This window comes from Dendrobates tinctorius, unplaced genomic scaffold, assembly GCF_039654945.1.
Source record: "Dendrobates tinctorius isolate UK_male_01 unplaced genomic scaffold, ASM3965494v1 ptg000207l, whole genome shotgun sequence".
Classification (NCBI taxonomy): domain Eukaryota; kingdom Metazoa; phylum Chordata; class Amphibia; order Anura; family Dendrobatidae; genus Dendrobates; species Dendrobates tinctorius.
This window is the reverse complement of record NW_027361874.1, coordinates 222,365-242,206: the sequence shown is the minus strand read 5'-3', so window position 1 is coordinate 242,206 and position 19,842 is coordinate 222,365. Positions and strand designations below refer to the sequence as shown.

Below are 19,842 nucleotides of genomic sequence, written 5' to 3'. Positions count from 1 at the left end.
TTTGCAGAGCCCCTGATGTGACTAAATAGTAGAAACCCCCACAGGTGACCCCTTTATGGAAACTACCGTAGACCCCTCCAAGGAACTTATCTAGATGTGTGGTGAGCACTTTGAACCCCCAAGTGCTTCACAGTATTTTATAACGCAGAGCCGTGAAAATAAAAAATCATTTTTTTCCCTCAAAAAATTATTTTCAGCCCAAAATTTTTTATTTTCACAAGGTTAACAGGAGAAATTGGACCCCAAAAGTTGTTGTCTTGAGTACCCCATATGTGGGGGGGACTACTGTTTGGGCACACGTCAGGGCTCAGAAGGGAAGTAGTGACGTTTTGAAATGCCAACTTGATGGAATGGTCTTCAGGAGTCATGTTACGTTTGCAAAGCCCCTAATGTGCCTAAACAGTAGAAACCCCGTACAAGTGACCCCATTTTGGAAACTAGACCCCCAAAGGAACTCATCTAGATGTGTGGTGAGCACTTTGAACCCCCAAGTGCTTCACAGAAGTTTATAACTGTTAGACGTCGTGTTCCGTACACTGCACAGCAGGAATCCCGAGTCTTGCCATCTGCGGTCTCCTATTCCCCTCCGGCCGCAGTGGAGCCTGCTCAGCAGAATCCACGATCCCGGCGTTCTGCCCCCACCAGCATCGTGGGATCGGTTGCTGCTGCCACCTCTAGTCCAGTTATGGCAATGCAGCCTGTCCAGCAGCAAGAGACTCCAGAGTCTAAGTTCTCCCTTCGCTCCACTGAGCATGCTCAGGAGACAATCTCCCATTGGGGATCGGGAGTCACATGCTCAGGTCCTTCTTCAGTTTCAATTGGTCTATCTGGAGGATCAGGAAGTTCCCGGAAGGGCACGGCTATAAAAGGTGCGCATGGCCGCCCCGCCGTGAAAATAAAAAATCGTTTTTTTTTCCCACAAAAATAATTTTTTTAGCCCCCAATTTTTTATTTTCCCAGGGGTAACAGGAGAAATTAGACCCCCAAAGTTGTTGTGCAATTTTTGCTGAGTACGCTGATACCCCATATGTGGGGGTAAACCACTGTTTGTACACACGTCGGAGCTCGGATTGGAGGGAGCACTGTTTGACTTTTTGAACGCAAAATTGTCTGGAATCAATGGTGGCGCCATGTAGCGTTTGGAGACCCCTGATGTGCCTAAATAGTGGAAACCCCTAAATTTTAACTCAACCCTAACCCCAACACACCGCTAACCCTAACCACAACCCTAACGCCAACACACCCCTATCCCTAATCCCAACTCTAACCCTAACCACAAGCCTAATCCTAATCCCAACTCCAACCCACCCCTAACCCTAATATTAACCCTAATTCCAATCATAACCCTAATTTCAACCCTAACCCTAATCCCAACCCTAACCCTAATTCCAACCCTAACCCTAATTCCAACCCTAATTCTAACCCTAACCCTAATTCCAACCCTAACCCTAATTCTAACCCTAATTCTAGCCCTAACCCTAATGGATAAATAAAAATATTTTATTTTATTATTTGTCCCTACCTATGGGGGTGATAAAGGGGAGGTTATTTACTTTTTTTTATTTTGATCACTGATAGTTTATCACAGTGATCAAAATGTACCTGCAATGAATGAATGAATCTGCCAGCGGCAGATTCTGTGGGCGCACTGCGCATGCGCCTGCCATTTTGCAAGATGGTGGAGCCCATGAAGGATCCAGGAGGGACACCGGAACGGACACAGGGACATAGGAGATACCGATCGGAAGGTGGGGGAGCAGAGGGAAGGGGGAGAGGAGCAGATACCAAAGGCGACGGCAGATCACCGCCATCAGTCGGTGACAGATCGTCCCCGTCAGTCGTGCGGGGGGGTCGACGATATTGCAGCATCGGCCATGGCTGGATTGTAATATTTCACCAAATTTCATTGGTGAAATATTACAATCGCTCTGGCTGTCTCAATTTTAACAGCCAATCAGAGCGATTGTAGCCACGGGGGGGCTAAGCCACCCCCCCAGGGTGAAGTACAAAGGGTCCTGTATCTGCGGGTCGGTTGACCTTTCAGTGACCCCGGTCACCCGACCCGCAGGTGGGCGATCAATTCATGACGCCACATAGGTGTCTTGGGTCGGATTGGCACCGACTTTCATGACGCCTACTTGGCGTCAAAGGTCGGGAAGGGGTTAAAGCATAACAACCCAAAACATCCAAATGACTCTGATCAAAAATTCACATACCTCATTTCTTAATACCGTTGAATTGCTCCCTCTAACATAAATGACAGCTTGAAGTCTTTATGGTAGTTGTGGATGAGGTTCTTTATTTTCTCAGATGGTAAAGCTGCCCACTCTTCTTGGCAAAAAGCCTCCAGTTGCTTTCATAGGTGATTTAGAAACTTCCGAGATTTCTAGATCACAGAAGAAAGCAATCTCCATGATACATATCTTCCTTCACATACAGTGTCAGTGACCCTGTCACAATGGGTTTTTATCACGTCTTTGATGCTGATTTTTTTGTCTCTTGTTGGCATGTCATGCTTTAAATAAAACGGCTTTATTTTTGATAATTCCTGGTTAGACAATATTTTATTGATATAGTTACATTTTCTCCACTGCAGAAATGTACTAAAAGCGCATGTGTTATTTACCTTCGGATTTTTCACATATAGTGCACTTATAAGATTGAAGTCACACTAGCGTATGGTATCCGGTGCGAGAGCATCGGATGCGATAAACTAATGACCCTTGGCTCCTGCCCTGCAGCGAGCGGGAGCCGAGGGTCATGCTACTGTGCTCTGATTCTCTCCCACAGGGAGGATCGGAGCACAGCTGCGGAGGACGCAGAGAATTTAATTTCTCCATCTCCCCTGCTACCGGGTTCGGATGATATCCGAGTGATGTGTGTTGTGTCACTCGCGACTCGGCCAACTCTCGCTGCCACTCGCAGCCTGCTGCAATTGTTCTCTCATGCCCATTCAGCATGAGAAAATAATCACAGATGCGGGCTGCCCCATAGAGTAAAGGCCCCGTCACACTAAGCGACTTACAGCGATCCCGACACCGATATCAAGGTGTCAGGATCGCTAGTAAGTCGCTATGTGATCGCTGGTGAGCTGTCACACAGACAGATTCACCAGCGATCAGCACAGCGATGCCGAGCGCCCGGCATCGCTGGCCATCCATGTAAAAAATAGAATCAAAATAAAAAATATAGTTATTCTCACCTTCCGACGTCCCGTTCAGCCATCCTGCCTCTCTCCACGCTCCGGTCCCAGTGATCCTTTGCACGAATGACCGCGAGATGTCACGGTCTCGAGGGATAACAAAGTCTTGCGGTCATTCGTGCAAAGGATTACTGGGACCGGAGCGTGGAGAGAGGTCGGAAGACTGCGCGGGACATCGGAAGGTGAGAATAACTATATTTTTTATTTTTTTTAATATTTTTTACACCTGATCGCTGGTCTCCCACCTGTCACACATAGCGATGCGTGCTGGCCAGCGGGAGACCAGCGACCAAAGAAATGTCCAAAGATTTCACAGAGCGATCAGCGATACCGGCAGGGGGGCCGCTCGCTGATGGCTGTCACACACAGCGATCTCGCTGGTGAGATCGCTGTTACGTCACAAAAGTTGTGACTCAGCAGCGATCTCGCTACCGAGATCGCTTAGTGTGACGGGGCCTTAACACTGGGCCAAGTGCTATGCAATGTGTTTATGTGTGAAAAATCCACACATAAATACACTGTAATCACAGGAGACATTGATATGCTTCAAATTTACGCTGGATTAAAAAAACACAGTGGGCGCCCACGATGAGTTTTAAGTGAGTTCTTGACTCTGCGTATTTTAGCTGCATCGAAAACGCAGAATATTCTAGTTCCAGCAAAGTGGACAGGATTTATAGAAATCTCAAACCCATTGTGCTTTTTTTTATTACACTGCATTTCTGACCTGTGGTACATGTATCAAATCCACCATATGCCAATTTCTCTTGTGCGGATTTTCCCGCTAGAATTGCATAAGATACAGAAAATCCGCATGTAAAAAACACATTCGTTTCTGCTGTGGAAATGCACTAAAACGCAGGTAAACCACATGATTGTATCAACAAAGTTTTGTCAAATCAATATCAGGAAGTATTAATGACAAAGTAGCTTTATTTCAAACATGAAATACCAACAAGTAACAAAAATTGCAGTGTCAAAAACGGATAAAAACATGTAAAAAATGCACTAAAAATGCAATTAAAAATGCTTAGCTACTTACCGGTAGCGGTGTTTTTCAGATACCATGACAGCACTAAGAGATGGGATCCACCCTTCAGGGACAGGAAACCAAGACATAAAAGGACGGCACCTCTCTCCCGCATCAGTTGGATTACAAAGCATGAGAGGACCTCCCAGGTTACTAGCAAAAAATATATACAACACCGCTACCGGTAAGTAGCCAAGCATTTATTCGGTCTCCCATGACAGCACCACGAGAAAATTACAGAGATGTAAGGAATCTAGGGAGACTACTGCATCAAGCACCCTTCTCTCAAACGTGAGACCAGAAGAGCCACCCAAATAAAGTCTATAATGTTTTAAGAACGTGGAGAGGACCACGTAGCCGCCTTACATATGTTCTCAATCGACACTTCCGACCTCTCCGCCCAGGATGTCGCCACGACTTGGGTGCAGTGCGCCTTTAAGCCCTTCGGAACTGCAGTGCCACTCGCTGTGTATGCCAAAGAAATTGACTCCCTAATCCACCTGGCTAAGGTACTTTTTGAGCCTCTAAGCCCTTTCCTAACCCCCTGAAAGGACACAAATAAGGAGTTTTCCTTCTTCCACGGGTCGGTTACAGAGGTATAAGTAAGACCACATCTAACATCTAATGAGTGGAGTCTCTTTTCCTTCTGATTGGCAGGGTTAGCACAAAAGGAAGGAAAGACTATTTCCTGCAGCCTGTGGAATTTGGAAGCAACCTTTGGAAGATACAGGGGATCCGGTCTTAAAACAACCCTATTGTTCCTAAACTGGCTAAATGGAGGTTGCCTAGATAGGGCTTGCATATCACTAACACTCCGAGCCGACGTTAGCGCAACTAAAAGGGCAGTCTGTAGAGAGAGAATCATTATCGGGGCTACCTCAATAGGTTCAAATGGGGTCTCTGTCAATGCTGTCAGCACTAGGTTCAAATCCCATGGTACCAAGCTCTGCTTAAGGATGGGTCTAGATCTAGCCGCCTCTCTAATAAACCTGGATACCCAGTAATTGCTTGCTAGATAACAATTATACAGAGCTGCTAATGCCAACACTTGGACTTTAAGGTTGCTCGTGCCCAGACCTCTTTCCAAGGCCCTCTGTAGGAACTCCAACACCTGGCTTATTTTGACTTTTCCCCCAATCTCCGCCCCTGAGACTGACAGGAACTTTCTCCAGGTTCTAGCATAAATCCTAGTTGTGGATGCCTTTCTACTTTTTTAGCAAAGTATCTACCAAGCCCCGAGAAACCCCCTGTAGGTTGGACACTTGTGAATGGAAGATCGGGAGCTCCGGGAGAACCCATGGGTTGGTGACAGACATCTTTCTTAGCCAGAATGGAGCTATCAGACTCACATATGCCCTGTCTTCCCGTATCTTCCTTAGAACTAACGGAATCAGGGCTATCGGGGGGAAGGCATATGCTAGCCTGAAGTCCCACTGGATCAGGAGGGCATCCACAGCATATGGATCTTCTTTGGGGTTTAAAGAACAAAACCGCCGCACCTTCCTGTTCCCCCTGTTGGCGAACAGATCTATATCCGGGGACCCCCACATCTGCACAATCTGGTTGAAGATAGACTGCTTCAACGTCCAATCCCCCTGCCTGAGCTCGTGGCGGCTTAAAAAGTCAGTTCTGGCGTTCTCTTTTCCTTTTATATATGACTGCTTCAACGTCCAATCCCCCTGCCTGAGCTCGTGGCGGCTTAAAAAGTCAGTTCTGGCGTTCTCTTTTCCTTTTATATGCAGGGATATTAATGACAGGAGATGAGTTTCGACCATCTGAAAAATACGATCCGTCATCTCCATCAAAGATCTGGATCGAGTTCCCACCCGGTGGTTGATATAGGCCACAGTTACCTGATTGTCTGAGAACACTCTGACATGCTGACCCTGCAGGGATATAAGGAGCTGGCTTAATGCCCGCTAATTGCTCTTTCAGATTAGATGAGGCATCCTGCTCACAATGAGACCAAACCCCCTGGACCCACACCTCCCCCATACGCGCTCCCCAACCCCTGGAGCTAGCATCTGTAGTAATATTTCAGGAGACATGGTTTACCCAGGGAACCCCTTTATCAAGGTTTGACACTTGTAACCACCAACATATGGACTTTATGGTAGAGGGGGACAAACATAATTTCCTTTCTAGGTCTCCTTCCAGCTGACGCTCGTTATGTAACACATCTCACTGCAGGGCCCTAGTATGAAATTGTCCCCAGCATACCACCGGAATGCAGGACGTGAGTGAGCCTACAAGTGACATCGCCCCTCCTAAGGGACATGGATGGATTCTTTATAGCTCTCTGCAACTGACGCCGAATACTGACTACCTGCGATTAATAAGCCACCCCAATGCTCCTAGAACCGACATTACACCCTCCAATTGAGTTTTGCAATGCTAGAGTGAGCGGCCGACGATTAGAAAGCTGTCCAGATAGGGGACTACCAGTATGTCCTGCTCATGGAGATGTGCTATCACCTCTGCGACTACCTTAGTGAACACCCAAGGAGCAATGGCGAGGCCAAATGGAAGGCCTCCCAGGGATACTGCCACTCTAAGATACTGCTGGAACTCTGCATGTATCAGAATATGATAGTAGGCGTCTTTGAGATCTAATACTACCATGAAGCAGTCCTTAAAGAGCAGCTTTATTGCAGACCTCACTGACTCCATTTTAAAGGATCAGGCCAACAAGAATTTATTCAGACCCCTCAGGTTAATAATCGTCCAATAGGAACCGTCTGGTTTGTTAATCAGGAAGAGGGGAAAATAGAACCCTTTACCTCTTTCTGACCCAGGAACACCTATCAGGACTGATTTCTGTTGTAGTTCCTGGACCTCCGACTCCAACACCTGTTGTTCTGCCGGTGAAGAATGAGTGAGAGTCAACATGAACCTGTCATGAGGTATGTCATGAGGTACTTTCAGGAACTCAAACTTAAGACCTGTGCTGATGACACCCTGTATCCATGCACTGTTTGAAATTTTTGACCAGGCCGGGTAGAAAGCCGAAAGCTTCCCCCCCAACTGGGCTAGCAGTCATTAGGGCTGTTTCCTGCGATCTTGGGAGGAGCCAAACATATAGCCTCTACCTTTCTTTTTGCTGTCCCTCTAGATGATCTCCTCCGGCTGGACCACCTTCTCCGGAATCACGCTTGTATGAAGGACCTGCTAGGCTAGATAACCTTTTCTTTTTGTCCCCTGCCCTCTCCAAGAGTTCGTCCAATACTGGCCCAAACAAACCAAACAAATGTCCTCCTTCAGAAAGGATACTGCACAACTTAGATCTGGTCTGCATATCCCCCGGCCAGCACTCTAGCTATAGGAACCTGTGTGCAGCATTAGACAGGGCCGCAGTTCTTGCTGCTAGCCTAACAGAGTTGCCGAAGCGTCCGATAGGAAAGCCACCGCCCCCTGAATCATGGGAAGGGAAGACAGGATACTGCCTCTCATATCTTTTCCCCTAAGCTGTTCCTCCAACTGGTCTAACCAGACCATTAATGATCTAGCAGTGCAGGTGGCCACCACCGCTGGCCTAAGAGACCCTGCTGACGTTTCCCACGCGCCCTTTAGAAAGACCTCTGCCTTTCTGTCCAACTGGTCCTTTAAACTTCCCATATCTTCAAATGGCAGCGAGGCCTTCCTGGAAGCTTTAGCAGTTGCTGTGTCCAGTTTAGGAGCCTTACCCATGAGAACGAGGCTGCTTCCTCATACGGGTACCTCCTCTTGAAGGCCGGAGGCCCCTTTCCTCTCCAGCTTCTTTCACACACGGGCAATCAGTGCACTGATCTTATCATCAAGTGGGAAGGACCTGCGAACCTTCCGATCCAGACCCCTGAACATTACGCCCTGCATGGATTTTTCTAGCCGGGGCTCCACAATACCCAAGGTATTATTGACAGCTTTCACTAGCCAGGCCACTTGGTCAAGTGGAAGGCAGGAATGGCCTAACCGGGCCTCTGACGATGAGGAGGAAGAAGGCGAAGAATCCAAAACCATCTCTTCCAAATCACTCTCAGACCTCGACACCGGGGACCTGGGTCTTCTTTCCTTAAGGGGCATCTCTTGGAAAAGGGATCTTACTGAACTCCTTACCTCTGCTCTAACCATCTCCCTTAATGTGGCGGAAAAGTCTGGCGTCTCGTTCACCACCATCTGCAGGATGCAAGGCTGGCATAGTTTCTTCACATAGTGGTCTGGTAGCGGAACTCTGCAAACCGCACACTCCCTGTGTTTGGCCCTAGAAGTACACTTCTTCCCCTAATAAAATATGGAGAGACAAGGGGAGAGCTACATCACTCAGCAAACTTTCATGAAGATCACTTACCAGCGACTTTTAACTGAATGGTACTGTAATCCTCAGGGGGCCTCGCTCAGCCGAAAGATCATCCTAATGAGCTGGAGACTCGTCCAGTCCATTTTTCTGACTCGCTTTCGTGCCGTCACCACGAGCTGTGACACTCTGTTATCGATGCTGGGCGACCTTTATGAGGGTCTTCTCTGTCTCGTGCTGCTGATGGCTGATGTTTATGCAACAAGGAGAAAAAATGGCTAACATCAGCCATCAGTAAACATAGATCCAGACTCATCGTAACACAACTGGGGACCAATGTGCCATGTGGCAACAAAGGAGAGGCCCCCAGTAACTGCACTCACTTAAATAGTCTATGCAACAAGGAGAAAAAATAAGCTACGAGTGCTTTATAGTAAAATAGCAAAGTTTTATTAAATGCAAATAAGTGGGTAACGAAGACTATGACAAGCAAGACATAAAAGAGGTACCAAGTAGTGGGTGGGAGAAAACGGGGGGTACCCTTCCATCTAAGAAGCTGAAGTAGCTAGATAACAATCATAACATAGGTCGGTAATGCCTGACCACAACAAATCTCCACTAGTGAAGCAAAGAGTCACAACCATATAATATAAGTGAAGATCAGGCTTACTGTTTTAAAGTGCCAAATGGTGGAAGAGGTGACCCCAAAGGAGTAATGCCCCGACGCATGTTTCGCTGTAGGGGTACAGCTTTCTCAAAGGGATGGTAAAAGCCAGGGGAATAGGACCTTAAATTAGTGACGCTGTGTGGTCACGTGTTAAACTTGGACCAATAGGGGCGGCAATGACGGCGCATGCGCGCTGTGTGCGGCAGGTCCTAGAACACAGCCACAGGTGTCATGTCATACCGCGCACATGCCGGAACGTGCACGCGTGGGAGGCATAGAGACGCCTGTCCATGAACAGGAGGAGCGCACAGCAACATGGACGCGCACTAGCAGCCCACAGTCACAATAATACCTACACAAAGGGAGGGACAGCGGCATAGTGTATAGACAATATATGACATGCCAAGGTGCAGAGGGACGGGGCAGCATAACCTTTCATCTCTTTCCCAAGATCCACAAGGACACCCTCAACCCCCCGGGACGTCCTATCATGTCGGGGATTGGAGGATTGTGTGATTCTATCTGTAAATTCATAGATTTCTATTTGAAACCAATTGTTGAGACCCTGCCGTCTTACGTCCGCGACACAATGGATGTCCTGGCGCGGGTTGATGGCGTTCTTGTGGATGACAATGTTATTTTTGTGACTGCCGATGTGGAGTCATTGTATACCTGTATTGACCATTCCCAGGGCCTGGAGGCGGTTCATTTATTCCTGGGGGCCTCCGACGTGGACAGCCCTATGTGTGAGTTACTCCTCGAGCTCATGCAATTTGTCCTGACCAACAATTTCTTTGTATTCAAGGATGTGTTCTACCTACAGAAGCGCGGCACTGCCATGGGCGCGGCCTGTGCGCCTGCGTTCGCCAATCTCTTCCTGGGATCCTGGGAGAGATTTCTCTATGGAGACCCAGGCGCGCCGGCAGCCTCCCATGTGCAGTGCTGGCTCCGATACGTTGATGATATTTTGATGCTGCGGGATGGGACCGTGCATGAGCTCGAGGAGTTTATGAGGGACTTGAATGACAATCTGCTCAATATTTGACTGACCTATTCTTTTCACCCTACCAGAATTGATTTTTTTGGATATCACCCTAGAAGTCGACGGGTCACGTCACATTCACACAGACGTGTCACGCAAACCGACCTCAGTCAATTCCCTCATACACGCTGATTCAGCACACCATCCAACCACTATTAGGGCTGTCCCGGTCGGACAGTTCCTCAGGATGAGGAGAATTTGCTCCTCAGATAGTACCTTTGAGACTTGTGCCAGCGACTTGAAGGATCGCTTCCGGGCCCGTGGGTATAGTAACAGGTCGATCCGTTCTGGATACAATAGAACTAGAGGGACTCCACTCGGCAGTCTGCTGCACACTGGGAAGAAATGGGACAGGACGCCCTCCCTGGGGGTAGTACTGGACGATTTTCCCTCCATGACTGCCAGGAGGTCGAGAAACCTTAATGATATTCTGGTCAGGAGTCACTACACTCCGACCCCAAGCAATTTTTTCAGTACAGGGGGGACCTACTCCTGGATATTTTCCTTGTGGGCACTGTCTTGCCTGCGCCAATGTCCTCCGCTGCCCCACATTCACGTCTTCTGATGGGTCAAAAACTTTTGACATTCACCAACGTATATCATGTGGTAGCACTAATGTTGTCTACTATGCTACCTGTGATTGCCCCATGATATATGTTGGCTTGACTACACGCGAACTACGGATACGTGTGCGGAAGCATGTGAGGGACATTGGCACGGCCAAGACAGTGTCCAATATTTGCGATCTCAAAAATATTCCCCGTCACTTCAGGGCTGCTCACAATCCGCGTGGAATAGAATCAGATCCGCAGTGTAGTGCACCATCAATGTTAATCTATGGAAATTGAGATTTGCTGTGCACATGCTGCAGAAAAATACGCGCGGATTTGCAGCGTATCATTTTCTGCAGCATGTCAATTCTTTTTGCAGATCTGCAGCATTTCTGCACCCATTGACTTCTATTGAGTCAGGCAAATCCGCAGCAAAACCGCAGGTTTAAAAAGATCTGCGGTTTTGCTGCGGATGTGGGTGCGAGAAAAGCTGCAGATAGAGAGGAGGGTGTGTGGGCGGAGACTGTGTGTGTGGGCGGAGCTATGTTTGTGCGGAGAATGTATGCGGCTGTCTGTGTGTATGTGTGCAGGGGTCTGCGGGTGTGTGCGTGGCTGTGTGTATGTCTGCGGGGCTGGTGTGCATGTGTGTGTGTGTATGCGGGGGTCTGCAGGTGTCGGCAGGGGTCTACGAGGCTGTGTGTGCGGGCCTGTATGTAGGCAGGCATCGTCCAATGGGACTACTAGTCCCATCCGGCTATGCCTGCTACACTGACAGCTAGCCGATGATGGGACAGTAGTAGTACCAGCATCATACTAGTGTGTTCAAGTGTAAAAAAAAAAAAAACACATACACACATAGAGCACATTCTTACCATACAGCTAATCCCCGACGCCCTCGATCACCTGTAAAAAAAAATAAAATAATAAAGCAATAGTATACTTCCTGTTCCGATGTAATCAATTTAGTAACAATTGTCCCACAACGATCTCCCATGGAGAGCTGTCACATCGGCAGATGTGACCGCTCACCAGGGGCTCCGGGGATACAATGACTGCAGGTATCCTCCCACAGTGTATCATTCTGCCGTCAGAGGTCACCTGAGTTCAGGCTGTCACTTGCGGCACCGCTGTGTGCGAAAATTCTCAAGCAGCAATGCCGTAAAGTGAGAGCATGAACTCCAGTGAACCCTCAGTGATAACACTGCCGGAACCATTCGCTCCTGTCATTGTGTGTCACTGATGTGACTGCTCTATAGAGGAGATCGTCGTGGGACACTTGTTATTAAATGGATTACGTCGGAACAGGGAGTATACTGTTGGTTTATTTTATTTTTTTTTCCCAGTTGATCGAGAGCATCGCAGGAATTAAGCGTACAATAAAGATGGGAAACTGTGTTTCGTGTTTCTTTTTTTTCATTAAAATACTTTTTTCTAGCTGTCTTTTTTTAACCCTTTACCAACTCTAGGATTAGTAATGGATAGGTATCTTATTGACGCCTCTCCATTACTAAGCCGGGCTTGATGTCACCTTACAATACAAAGGTGACATCAACCCCACAAATATTACCCCATATGCCACCGCTACAGGACAGTGGAAAGAGAGAGGCTAAGTTCCGGAATTCGCGTCATTTCTGGGGCGGCTGGGGGCAGATGTTTGCAGCCAGGCGGGCCAAAAACCATTGTCCCTTCCTAGGCTATGAATATCTGCCCCCAGTTGTCGGCTTTCCCTCTCTGGCACAGAAAATTGCGCTGGAGCCCACAACATTTTTTTTCAAATTATTTTTTTTTAATTAAACAGATATTGCGTTTAAGGCCGGGGTCTCACTTGCGACAAACTCATGCGAGTCTCGCACCTCAATACCCGGCACTGCTGACATGTGCCAGAAAAGATGTGGGCTCAGCGCCGGAGCCCACATCAAAGAGGGAGACACGACATGCGCAGTACTAGAACGGTGCATGTCATGAAGAAGTTAGTCAGAATAACGGCGCCGACCTGACACTGTCTGTAGGTTACTGTGCACAATCTTGCTGACAGGTGTAAGAGTATACAAATTAAAAAGTTTGAAAATTGCAAGATTTTCTAAATTTTTGCCAAATTTCTGATATTTTCACACATATATGCAAGTCAAATCGAACAAATTTTACCACTATCATGAAATACAATATTCATGAAGTACAATATGTCACGAAAAAACTATCTCAGTATCAGTGTGATCTGTTGAAGCGCTCCAGAGTTATTACCACATAAAGTGACACTAGTCAGAATTGTAGAATTTTGCCTGGTCATGAAGGTAAAATCAGGCTTGGAGGGGGGTAAAGGGGTTAAAGAAAAAAATTAATGTGTAATAGTCTAATTGATTTTCTAAAACAAACTTAACAAGGATTAAAAAAATATTGCATGAATATAACGTAAATATTTCTACTTCCCATCTTTTTCAAAAGAACTCTGCATTGTACTATTCCTCGCTTGTTATAAGAATGGAAGATTGTTATAAGAATGGAAGTGGTAACCCTGACAATTTTCCATTTATTTATTAACTAGCTGAAGAGCCCGGCGCTGCCCGGGCATAGTAACTAACTGTAGTTAATTATAACAAATTATAATTATCCTCCATCCCATAGTCCCGTGCCCATATACCCATCACACATCCTCCATCCCATAGTCCCATGCCCATATACCCATCACACATCCTCCATCCCATAGTCCCATGCCCATATACCCATCACACATCCTCCATCCCATAGTCCCATGCCCATATACCCATCACACATCCTCCATCCCATAGTCCCATGCCCATATACCCATCACACATCCTCCATCCCATAGTCCCAAGCCCATATACCCATCACACATCCTCCATCCCATAGTCCCATGCCCATACCCCCATCATACATATCCTCCATCCCATAGGCCCGTGCCCATATACCCATCATACATATCCTCCATCCCATAGTCGAGTGCCCATATACCCATCACACATCCTCCATCCCATAGTCCCATGCCCATATACCCATCATACATATTCTCCATTCCATAGTCCCATGCCCATATACCCATCATACATATTCGCCATCCCATAGTCGAGTGCCCATATACCCGTCATACATATCCTCCATCCCATAGTCCAGTGCCCATATACCCATCACACATCCTCCATCTCATAGTCCCGTGCCCATATACATATCCTCCATCCCATAGGCCCGTGCCCATATACCCATCATACATATCCACCATCCCATAGGCCCGTGCCCATATACCCATCATACATATTCTCCATCCCATAGGCCCGTGCCCATATACCCATCACACATCCTCCATCCCATAGGCCCGTGCCCATATACCCAACATACCTATCCTCCATCCCATAGTCCAGTGCCCATATACCCATCACACATCCTCCATCCCATAGTCTCGTGCCCATATACATATCCTCCATCCCATAGTCCCGTGCCCATATACCCGTCATACATATCCTCCATCCCATAGTCCCGTGCCCATATACATATCCTCCATCCCATAGTTCCGTGTGCCCATATACCCGTCATACATATCCTCCATCCCATAGTCCAGTGCCCATATACCCATCACACATCCTCCATCCCATAGTCAACCATTATGACATCATAATGAGTGGCGGGGCTTGCAACCTATGATGACATCACCGTCGCCATGGCAACCATTGTGACATCATAATGAGGGGCGGGGATTGATACGCACACACTGTTTCCCCAGTATGCAAATAGGGGCATTATGACATCATAATGAGGGACGGGGCTTGACACGCACACACTTTTTCCCCATTATGTAGATGGGGGCAAAATTGTTTGGTGAATTGGAACGCGCGGGGTTAAAATTTCGCCTCACAACATAGCCTAGGACGCTCTCGGAGTCCAGACGTGTGACCGTGCCAAATTTTGTGGCTGTATCTGCGACGGTGCGGATGCCTATCCCAGACATACACACACACATACATACACACTTTGAGCTTTATATATTAGATTTCTAGGAGGAATTAACAGAGGAATACAATGCACGACTGATGCCATGTTTCAAAAATGCATAAGAGCCACATGCCATTTTACACAATTCACTGATCACTACATATCCTGTGTATAGATGGAGTATAGGCAATACAAGAATACACATCTCTATATTACATTTGTCTGTATCAGATAGGAAACAAAGTGGAGATCCTAATGGGAGATCACACCAGATCCTGTCTTACCGCATTAGATCTGGTTCACGGCTGCTCCTCCCAATCCATGAAGCCATTTTACATATATATATATATTCTGTATATACATAGATCATAGAGACAACAGTACTCTGTATCAGATAGGAAGCAGAGAGTGAAGATCTATTGCTAGATCATGCTGTATTCCAGCATTGCTGCACTAGGCCCTCTTCACGTGTGCGTTCCCAGTACGTGTGTTGTCCATTTTCACACAAACCGGAGACACGTACACCCATTCAAATCTATGGTGATCCTTACACCTGTGTTTTCACATGCAGAGTATCCATGTGAACCACAAACGGATAGATATGGGATAGATAGATAGATAGATAGATAGATAGATAGATAGATAGATAGATAGATAGATAGATAGATAGATAGATATGGGATGGATAGATAGATAGATATGGGATAGATAGATAGATAGATAGATAGATAGATAGATAGATAGATAGATAGATAGATAGATAGATAGATATGGGATGGATAGATAGATAGATAGATAGATAGATAAAACGAGATTTGCTAACAATTTAGATAGTCGGGTGACAAGTCTTCCAGCCATAAACCAATCCTTAACAAAATGATAAAGAAATAAAGGCAGCATTCCATTTGGAAAAACCTGTGATTTAATAGTGCATTTGGGCTCTACAAAGTTTTGGTCCAACTGAGAACCTTTTCCAAGCCAAAGTACTGCAGTGTGCATTCACAGGTGCTCTTTGACCATTCCCTGCACATGCGCACTGGAATTATTTGCTCTGCCCTAGAGAGGGCATAGAATTACGCCTGCACAGGAGGGCGATGCCAGGGACCACCTGTGTGGATGACGCAAGAGAGGGAGCACCTGACCAAGATGAGCGGTACCTATCGGACCTGACTGCCCCGCAGGTGAGTATAATAAAAGGTATTGTTGTTTTGTTGCAGCCCAGATTGGGAGCAGCTATACAGCATATTAGAATGCTGTATATGAGGGCTGAGGTGGTGTTTTCTTTCTTATGGGACAACCCTGGTGACAGGTTTCCTTTAAAGTACGATGAAGGAAATAATTATTTGATCACTTGCTGATTTTGTAAGTTTGCCCATTGACAAAGACATGAACAGTCTATAATTTTAAGGATAGGTTAATTTTAAGAGATAGAATATCAAAAATAAAATCCAGAAAATCACATTGTATAATTTATATAAATTTGCATTTTGCAGTGAGAAATAAGTATTTGATACCTCTGGAAAACAAGATTTAATACTTGGTGGCAAAACTCTTGTTGGCAAACACAGCAGTAAGACATTTTTTGTAGTTAATGATGAGGTTTGCGCACATGTCAGGAGGAATTTTGGTCCACTCCTCTTTGCAGATCATCTCTAAGTCATTAAGATTTTGAGGCTGTCGCTTGGCATCTCGGAGCTTCAACTCCCTCCATAAGTTTTCTAGGGGAATACGCTCTGGAGACTGGCTAGGCCACTCCATGACCTTAATGTGCTTCATTTTGAGCCACTCCTTTGTTGCCTTGGCTGTAGGTTTTGGGTCATTGTCCTGCTGGAAGACCGAGCCACGACCCATTTTTAGGCTGTGTTCACACACAGCGTTTTTTTTAGCGGTTTTTTCAATAAAACCGCTAAAAATAAGCTTCCCATGCATTTCTATGCATTTTGCACTTTTTGTGCATACTGAAAAAAAAAAACGCATCGCGGTAAAAAACCGCAGCATGCTCAATTTCGCAGATTTTTCCGCGTTTCTGGCTAGTTCAATGCGTTTTGAAAACGTGCGGGAAAAAACGCATAAAAACCACGCGTTTTCTGAGCAGAAAACGCGCAGAAAAAAACACGCGGTTTCTGGGAAGGGAGTCAGGTTTTTCAGCAGAAATTTTCTGCTACGTGTGCACTTAGCCTTAATGTACTGGCAGAAGGAAGGAGGTTGCCACTCAGGATTTTACGGTACATAGCTTCATCCATTCTTCCATTGATGCGGTGAAGTAGTCCTGTGTCCTTAGCAGAGAAACACCCCCAAAACATAATGTTTCCACCTCCATACTTGACAGTGGGGACGGTGTTCTTTGGGTCATAGGCAGCATTTCTCTTCCTCTAAACATGGCGAGGTGACTTAATTAACTCAATTTTTGTCTCCTCTGACCACAAGCACCTTCTCCCAGTCACTTACAGAATCATCCACGTATTCATTGGCAAATTTCAGACGGACCTGCACATGTGCCATCTTGAGCAGGGGACCATGCAGGCACTGCAGGAATGTAAAACTTTACGGCGTAATGGGTTATCAGTGGTTTTCTTGGTGACTGTGGTCCCAGCTGCCTTGAGATCATTAACAAGTTCCCCAGGGTAGTTTTAGGCTGATCTCTCACCTTCTTCATGATCAAGGATACCCCATGAGGTGAGATTTTGACTGGTGCCCTAGAGTGATGTTCATCAACAGTCATTTTGTATTTTTGTTACTATTGCACCAACAGTTGTCTCCTTCTCACCCAGCGTGTTACTTATGGTTTTGTAGCCCATTGCAGCCTTGTGCAGGTCTATGACCTTGTCCCTGACATCCTTATAAAGCTCTTTGGTCTTGCCCATGTTGTAGAGGTTAGAGTCTGACTGATTATTTGAGTCTGTGTCTTTTATAAAGGTGACTATGTAACACAGCTGTCTTTAATGCAGGTAACAAGTTGATTAGGAGCATCTAAGAGCCAGAACTCTTAGGCTAAGTGCACACGTTGCGGAACTCCAGCGGAAGTTACAGCAGGAATTCCGGAATTCCATTCGGCGGGAAAACCGCATTTTAAATTCCCTCGATTTTCCCGCAGAAAAACTAGCGATTTGCAAGCATAATTAGCTTGCAGAATGCTAGCGTTTCTCAAGCGACCTGTAGCATCGCTTGAAAAACTGATTGACAGGTTGGTCACACTCGTCAAACACAGTGTTTGACAAGTGTGACCAACTTTTTGCTATTGAGGCTGCCTATGCGGCATCAGTAGTAAAAGATATGTTAAAAATAGAAAAAATAAAAAATTATGTTTTTCTCACCTTCTGACGTCCCGCGAAGTGTCCCCGATCGAGACTGCGACGTTATTAAAGGTCATTGCCGCAATGCATCACTGGGAACGGGACCTGCCGGCAGCATCGCTGAAGCCTGGGGACGCTGCGCGGGACATCGGAAGGTGAGAATATGACGATTTTTTTATTTTAATTCTATTTTTTACAGGATATGGTACCCACAGCCTGAAGGACAGTCTCCTCTCCTCCGGACCATGGGTACCATCCGCAAATGCTCTGCTTACTTTTCGCATGGTTAGCACAGCCACGTGCGGAAAGTAAGCAGAACAATGCAATCCTATGTGGGCAGAATCGCCGCGATTCCGCAAAATAATGAGCATGCTGTGGATTTTTCCACTATGTGATTCCGCCGTGGGAAAATCCGCAGCATTAGCACAGCATTGCGGAATCCCATAGGATTGCATGGGATGGTTTTTTTTTTCGTTATCGCGGCAAAATCACGCGTTAAAAACCGCCGCAAAAAAAACGCAACGTGTGAACGCAGCCTTAATGGTTGGTAGGGGAGCAAACACTTATTTCTCACTGCAAAATGCAAATAACTTTATAGAATTTATACAATGTGATTTTCTGGATTTTTTTTAGATATTCTATCTCTCAATGTTAAGATTAACCTACCCTTAAAATTACAGACTGTTCATGTCTTTGTCAGTGGGCAAAGTTACAAAATCAGAAAGGGAGCGAATAATTCACTGTAGATCAGAAAACAGCTTCGATTATTGCCCTAAATATGGAGTTAGGAGCAAAACGACTTTGCCTTCGGACAATCCCTTTAATACATGAACTGTAAGCAACACAAGGCACTAATTCTATACCGTGCAGATATTTACCCCATATGTATCTATCGCTATCATCACCTCAACATCTGTCATTTCTCTTCTTGGCCGGAGTGTCACACGGATGTCAGCCATGTACATGCAGATGATCAAGGACAAGGCACAAGGATAGTATATATGGACCATCTGTGTGGTAAGAGGGCCTTACCTCTAGTTCAAGGCTCCTCATCCCAGCCAGCAGCCATATTCTACATTCTATACACAGATCATAGAAACAGCAGATCTCTGATCACCTTGGAAGGCCACTGAAGATCCTAATGGGGGGTCTTCCTAGATTCTAACCTGCTGCATTATACACCCTGTATATACACAGATCAGAGACAACAGACGGCACACAGCAGTCAGAGCAGATCCTAATGGCGGATAATGCTGCATTACACCCACACCATGTGTGCAGCCATTTTAGGCCAGCTCTTCCCACAGGACACCCCAGTAGAAGCCCGCACATGGCTGCACACCACACAACCAATCTCTCAAGATCTTCAGGGACGTTTAGTTTGGTTTTATTATCATGAGTGTCGAGTAACTGCAGCATGGCGGAGCAGGTATGTGCCTACCGCGGGAATACTCACCGCCTGGACGGAGGATGCAAGTGGCAGCTCTGACGGGAGCCTCCGCTAGTAGCGCTTCCCGCCCTGGCTCTGTGTGCAGCTCCTCGGGAAAAGGCGCGCTTTCTATTGGTGGAGAGAGCAGGCGCCCGGTGGTTCACGCGCCAATAGCAGGCGGCGATGTTGGGGGGTGCGGTCTCTGGTCTGTTAACAATTTATATGTGTGTAGTATACAAATATTTACCTCATAGGTTCAATAACACTGCGATTATATAGTGCTAATTGTACTGGCTTCTGGAGACACTATGCCCTGCTGTACTGGGCACGAGTATAACAGTGCCATCTAGTGCTAATAATCCTGGCTTCTGACCATGCCATGTAGTACTGAGCACACTTACAGTACCATATAGTGG

The 19,842-nt window shown here is 46.4% G+C and overlaps 1 protein-coding gene across 1 annotated transcript in view; it reads right to left on the bottom strand.

Annotated features, from left to right (window-relative positions):
* DMRT1 (doublesex and mab-3 related transcription factor 1) overlaps window positions 1-19,572 on the bottom strand; it is a 317,866-nt gene extending 298,294 nt beyond the window's left edge. Inside the window, exon 1 of the mRNA XM_073554127.1 lies at window positions 19,454-19,572. The gene's annotated coding sequence lies outside the window, so the exon portion shown is untranslated. The remainder of the gene's footprint in view (window positions 1-19,453) is intronic.
* Window positions 19,573-19,842: the final 270 nt, after the last annotated feature.